Here is a 7,129-nt window from a genome sequence, read left to right on the forward strand (position 1 = left end):
TCCATTCAAAATGATTATGTTATTGTCATTAAATGTATTATGTATGAATCATGTGTTTAAAAACAATGTTGTTCCATTTGTACTGTATGCCTCTATTAACTGCTCCTATTATATGCTAATTGTGTTCCGGCCCGCCAACTATTAGCTCTGAAAACCTTTTGGGCCCCGAGGCAAAAACCTAGCTGACGAACCCTGTCTTACGGTGTATGGGAACGATGCAATGACATCATCACCTGATGATGTCATTGTCAGCCAATCATTTGTGAGGAGCCTGGTTCTGCTGGACTGGACTGGACTGGAGTCTGAGTCTTAAAGTTAAATTGAACCCTATTCCCTATATAGTGCACTTTGTTTGATCAGAGCTCATTGTAGTGCACTAGTTTTAAACCAGAGCTCTATGCTTCCATCAAAAGCATCGAACTGTATAGGGAATAGTTTGTTTGATCAGAGCTCATTGTAGTGCACTAGTTTTAAACCAGAGCTCTATGCTTCCATCAAAAGCATGGAACTGTATAGGGAATAGGGTGGTATTTGTGACGCGGGCAGTGTCCTCTAAGAACTGAGGACAGGAGCCCGGTTTTGATATCTAGACTGGACTGGAGACATTGAAACATGGAGATAACTGTACAGTCTGTAGTGATGACCTGATGGGAGATGGAGGATGAGTGGTAGCTGGTTGGGGAAAAGGCCCTTGGCTGGTGCTCTCTCCATCAGCGCTACACCACACACTCACAGACGCATACACACACACACAGTTCCCCATTGTTCCATTGTTCCGTTCCAATCTGCACCACCACTCACAGTGCACAATGGTGACGACATGACGACATGTTCTGCTGGCCCACTACAATGCCAAGACATTTACTCTTGGTGACCATCCTAATCCTCTGGTTTGAGGCGAATATAGGCTACTGTATCCTAGAATAGATGAATTCACACAGAGGAGTTTCACAGAGAGGAATTGAAAGAATGATGATTTTATTGGGTTTTACACTGACAGACAGACTGACAGACAGACAGACTGACAGACAGACAGACTGACAGACAGTAGGGTTATCGGAGGACAACAGGGACACATGAAATAACAAAATGATTTCACAATTCCCTTCATAACCTCCTAGTGCATCTTTTGAAAGAATGAGAAAAAGCACCACCGAATAATAATAACATTAACATTCCAAAGTATTAAAAAGTATAAATACTAAGAGAGGAGGGTTTTTCATGTTGTCAGGGCGGAATCATGGAATCATAGAATCTCGGAATCATAGAATCATGGGGTTTTGTGGCATTCCGATCAGACGTAACCTTTGACCTGAGCAGCAGGTCCTCTACGGGGGCTGCTGTCGCTGCTGAAGGTCGGAGACCCGGGGATGCCGGGAGGACTCGACCCCGCATACAGCAGCGACCCACCAATCAGGAGCAAGGCCGACGCCCCCCCAGCCCAGGTATAGGGCGGGGCCTAGCTCTCTCTTGTGCGGCGCGGCCACGTGGGGATCATAGAAGTCCCTGATAATGGAGTGGGCCGTCCAGCAGATAGGAACCAGGTAGAGAAACCCTGCGATGCCGAACAGGAAGCCGGAGATCCTTGCAATACGAGCCTTCAGACTATTCTGACCAATACACTTGGTGCACTTTACCCCCACCACACCTAGAGCCAGGGCCAGGCCACAGAGGAGGACGGAGAGCACTGTGAGGCCCCGGGCCGCCTGCATGTCGCTGGGCAGGGCCAAGAGACTGTCGTACACCTTGCACTGGATCTGGCCCGTTGATTGGACGATGCAGGTCATCCACAGCCCCTCCCAGATGATCTGAGCCGTCACGATGTTGTTGCCGATGAAGGCGGTGACGCGCCACAGCGGAACAGAGCATACCAGGAAGCCGCCCACCCAGCCAACCAGAGACAAGATCAGGCCCAGGAGTTGCATGCCGGTGGTCGCCATGGTTAAGGTGTCAGGCTGTTGTTGTTGTTGTTCTGGCAGTAGTAACGGTTGTGGTGACGGTTGACGATGTCTACCGGTATTTGGCTGGATTTTCGTAAGTATTTGTACCACGTTGGTTGTTACTGGGATGTTAACGTCTTTTCTCTTTGTCTCACTAAAATAGTCCCAAGCCGTGGAAAGTCTATGCACCCCCGAAATCTTGAACAACAGATGTCTTCTTCCTCCTCTTCTTCTTCTTGCCCCTCTCCTTCTCTCTGGTTGATGTGGAGGCCAACTGGGGACAGACGAGGCCGAACGTCCTAACAACCAGATGAAATAAAGGCAGTGGTTAGTATAATGATCCAGTTGAGGACATTTCTAAACTGCACTTATGCAAATTAACTTCGAAACCACCAGAATAATAGCAAATCATATCATGAATCATTGTTTTTACTTGATAGCTACCTACACAAATAGCTAGCTAGAACAAAGTGTTAATAAGATCAATTCCTTAAAAAGATTCAATGCAATACAAATAAAAGTCCTCCAGTTGGCATCTACTGAGGGAGCTAAGAGCTGTGTTGTCAGTCATAAGTACCATTCACCCAGTCTATTGAATCCTACACAGATTAGCATAGCATTCATAAACATTTACAAGTCCAAATCATCCCCGTGTTTAGCTACTGTAACTAATGTTTATCATAATTATTTGTAAACAGGCAGGGGGGAGGGCCTGAGAGTGACTGGATTCCAGTGTGGACCCGAAGGAGCAGGGAGAGAACGGTTTCCATTGACTGTGCTGCTGTGGGTGTTGGAGCTACGAGCTGCTACGCCTGCCTGGCCGGAACACTGGGTTATCTCAGGAAAACATGAGGAGGATCGGAACACAGCAGGGCTTTCATACAGGACTGGTACAGTGGGCCCAGGCTCTGTTGACTGAGGACCCAGCTCGGTTTAACTCTGCCCTGGACTGTCTTAATGACACTGGGAGAAATAACAGCTGGACTGGTACAGTGGGCCCAGGCTCTGTTGACTGAGGACCCAGCTCAGTTTAACTCTGCCCTGGACTGTCTTAATGACACTGGGAGAAATAACAGCTGGACTGGTACAGTGGGCCCAGGCTCTGTTGACTGAGGACCCAGCTCAGTTTAACTCTGCCCTGGACTGTCTTAATGACACTGGGAGAAATAACAGCTGGACTGGTACAGTGGGCCCAGGCTCTGTTGACTGAGGACCCAGCTCAGTTTAACTCTGCCCTGGACTGTCTTAATGACACTGGGAGAAATAACAGCTGGACTGGTACAGTGGGCCCAGGCTCTGTTGACTGAGGACCCAGCTCAGTTTAACTCTGCCCTGGACTGTCTTAATGACACTGGGAGAAATAACAGCTGGACTGGTACAGTGGGCCCAGGCTCTGTTGACTGAGGACCCAGCTCGGTTTAACTCTGCCCTGGACTGTCTTAATGACACTGGGAGAAATAACAGCTGGACTGGTACAGTGGGCCCAGGCTCTGTTGACTGAGGACCCAGCTCGGTTTAACTCTGCCCTGGACTGTCTTAATGACACTGGGAGAAATAACAGCTGGACTGGTACAGTGGGCCCAGGCTCTGTTGACTGACCCCCCAGCTCGGTTTAACTCTGCCCTGGACTGTCTTAATTACACTGGGAGAAATAACAGCTGGACTGATACAATAGATCAATCACTACTTGTATCGGCAAAATTGATAGAGGTTAACCCGCGGGGCAAAAATTGATTGAATCATCGTTGTTTCCACGTCATCTCAACAACAACAACAAATCTACGTGACGACGTTGAATCAACGTGGAAAGGACAGTTTGTCTTTTTTTTCAACCTTTTTTTTCACCTAAATCCAATGACATGGTGACATTTGTTGTTCATTTCAAGCTGAATTCACGGTTAGTTGACAACTCAACCAAATGTAAATCCAAACTTGACATTGAACTGACGTCTGTGCCCAGTGGGGTGATGAAATAAGACTATGAGTAAAATATTGTCTAACAGGGGACCTTTATCTTTAGTTTCCCCTCTCTAGTTTCATGCCACATTGATTAAAAAAAGAATAGGCATCAGATACTTAAGCAATAAGGCCTGAGGGGGTGTGGTATATGGCCAATATACCACAGCTAAGGGCTGTTCTTAAGCACGACGCAACGCAGAGTGCCTGGATACAGCCCTTAGTCATGGTATATTGACCATATGCCACACACCCCCGAGGTGCCTTATTGCTATTATCAACTGGTTACCAACGTAAATAGAGCAGTAAAAATAAATGAATTGTCGTACCCGTGGTGTACGGTATACCACGGCTCTCAGCCAATCAGCATTCAGGGCTTGAACCACCCAGTTTATAAATTACAGTATCATACTAATGATAAAAGAGAATAAACACATTAGTATAATAGACAGTGAGGTCCTAAAAGAGAATAAACACATTAGTATAATAGACAGTGAGGTCCTAAAAGAGAATAAACACATTAGTATAATAGACAGTGAGGTCCTAAAAGAGAATAAACACATTAGTATAATAGACAGTGAGGTCCTAAAAAAGAATAAACACATTAGTATAATAGACAGTGAGATCCTAAAAGAGAATAAACACAGTAGTATAATAGACAGTGAGGTCCTAAAAGAGAATAAACACATTAGTATAATAGACAGTGAGGTCCTAAAAGAGAATAAACACATTAGTATAATAGACAGTGAGGTCCTAAAAGAGAATAAACACATTAGTATAATAGACAGTGAGGTCCTAAAAGAGAATAAACACATTAGTATAATAGACAGTGAGATCCTAAAAGAGAATAAACACAGTAGTATAATAGACAGTGAGGTCCTAAAAGAGAATAAACACATTAGTATAATAGACAGTGAGGTCCTAAAAAAGAATAAACACATTAGTATAATAGACAGTGAGATCCTAAAAAAGAATAAACACATTAGTATAATAGACAGTGAGATCCTAAAAGAGAATAAACACATTAGTATAATAGACAGTGAGATCCTAAAAAAGAATAAACACATTAGTATAATAGACAGTGAGGTCCTAAAAGAGAATAAACACATTAGTATAATAGACAGTGAGGTCCTAAAAGAGAATAAACACATTAGTATAATAGACAGTGAGATCCTGACACAGACAGGTACAACAAGCTACGGAACACCTTCTTAACCTTGAGGTGGAATGTTTCTATACCACAATGTTTTTGTTGACTCTACTAACGCCGTAGTATTTTCAATACAAACATCAACAATACATTAGAGTACATTAGTCACCTCAGATGTAGTGTGATGGATCTCCTCTCCTCTTCCAAGCAGTCGTTGGAGAAGCAGCGTGTTCTTCAGCAGTCCCGTGGAGCTGTGGTTGTATAGGTCAGAGGTGCATGTAGGTAACCGGTTGGCTGGTTCAGGGGGAGGCAGAGACAGAGGCCTTAGAAGGTTCAGCTCAGTCCACAGGTACGAACGAGGACCTGAGAGGTCAGGCTGGCTTCTGAAGAGGGGCGAAGAGCTTCAACATCCAGCTAGCTTCAACACCCAGGACAGGACAGGACTGGCGAGAGGGCTGCCCTCTGAGATGCCAGCTAGCGCAAGTCTGTGTGGCAGTGGGTAGAAGCATACGCTTGTGTGTCTGTCAGTGTGTCTGTGTAAGCGTGTGTGACAGTGTGTGTAGCCGTGTTTGTGTGTGTGTGTGTGTGTCTCCCAGTGCCTGGTGTTCAAGTACAATGACACTCTGTTCTCCACTGCTGGTCTCTCTCTCCGACACCCCCACACCATCATCCATTCATTCCTCCATCCATCCAGGCCAACAACCCATTCTGTCTTCTTTTTCATCTTTTCGCCTCTCTTGTTCTTTGATGTGCTCCATTCTTTTCATCTCCTCGTTTCTAATGTTTTATGTGTTTAACTGAAGTTGGTGACTGAGGCGGGTCACAGAGGGCTCTAGTTCAGTTCTCTCCCTTTATTCTACCTCCTGTTCACATGTCTCCTAAAGACCCGACCTTTAACTTGACCTTTGGGAGCTACGAAAGGACCGTTGTAACTGTGGTAACCAACCATCAACCCGTTAACCATGCTGATCAACGACGAGAATTCAACTAACCAACGAAAGAAACAGGAAGTACTGGGAGAACAGACAGGGATCGAAATAAAACTTTTTTTTACGATTTACATTTAGGTAATTTACCAGACGCTCTTATCCAGAGTGACTTACAGTCAGTGCATTCATCTTAAAATAGCAAGGTGGGACAACCACATTTAACAGTAAGTCCCTTTTTAACTCAATGAAGTAGTTATCAGCAAGGTCAGTGCTTGTAGGAAAAGACAAGTATAATTTAAGTTGGAGGGGAAATAAGACTGGGATGTCTTATTTTAGATACTCTTTGAAGAGGTACACACGTTTTCAGAAGATGGACAGGGACTCTGCTGTCCTAGCTTCATGACAAAGCTCGTTCCACCATTGGGGTGCCGGGACAGAGAAGAGCTTTGACTGGGCTGAGTGGGAGCTGCCCTCCCCTAGGGGTGAGAGGACCAAGACACCAGAATGGAGTACTCAGGGTTTTTAATTTTTTTATTTAACCAAACCCTAACCCGGACGACGGTGAGCCAACAGCCTGGAATCAAACCAGGGTCTGTAGTGATGCCTCTAGCACTGAGATGCAGTGCCTTAGACCGCTGCGCCACTCGAGAGGTTGGGGTGTAGGGTTTGAGCCTGAAGGCAAGGAGAGTCAGTTCACCTTGCTGCTCCGTAGGTAAACACCATGGTCTTTTAGTGGATAGATGGTCTTGTTGTGGATAGATGGTCTTGTAGTGGATGGTCTTGTAGTGGATAGTCTTGTAGTGGATAGTCTTGTAGTGGATAGATGGTCTTGTAGTGGATAGATGGTCTTGTAGTGGATAGATGGTCTTGTAGTGGATAGATAGTCTTGTAGTGGATAGATGGTCTTGTAGTGGATAGATGGTCTTGTAGTGGATAGATGGTCTTGTAGTGGATAGATGGTCTTGTAGTGGATAGTCTTGTAGTGGATAGTCTTGTAGTGGATGGTCTTGTAGTGGATAGATGGTCTTGTAGTGGATAGATAGTCTTGTAGTGGATAGATGGTCTTGTAGTGGATAGTCTTGTAGTGGATAGTCTTGTAGTGGATGGTCTTGTAGTGGATAGATGGTCTTGTAGTGGATAGATAGTCTTGTAGT

The 7,129-nt window shown here is 45.1% G+C and overlaps 1 pseudogene; it reads right to left on the reverse strand.

Moving 5' to 3' along the window:
- Positions 1–953: 953 nt before the first annotated feature.
- Positions 954–6,088, reverse strand: LOC124020289 (annotated as a pseudogene).
- Between the last annotated feature and the right edge of the window lie 1,041 nt (positions 6,089–7,129).

The sequence above is a fragment of the Oncorhynchus gorbuscha genome, unplaced genomic scaffold (assembly GCF_021184085.1).
Source record: "Oncorhynchus gorbuscha isolate QuinsamMale2020 ecotype Even-year unplaced genomic scaffold, OgorEven_v1.0 Un_scaffold_800, whole genome shotgun sequence".
NCBI lineage: Eukaryota > Metazoa > Chordata > Actinopteri > Salmoniformes > Salmonidae > Oncorhynchus > Oncorhynchus gorbuscha.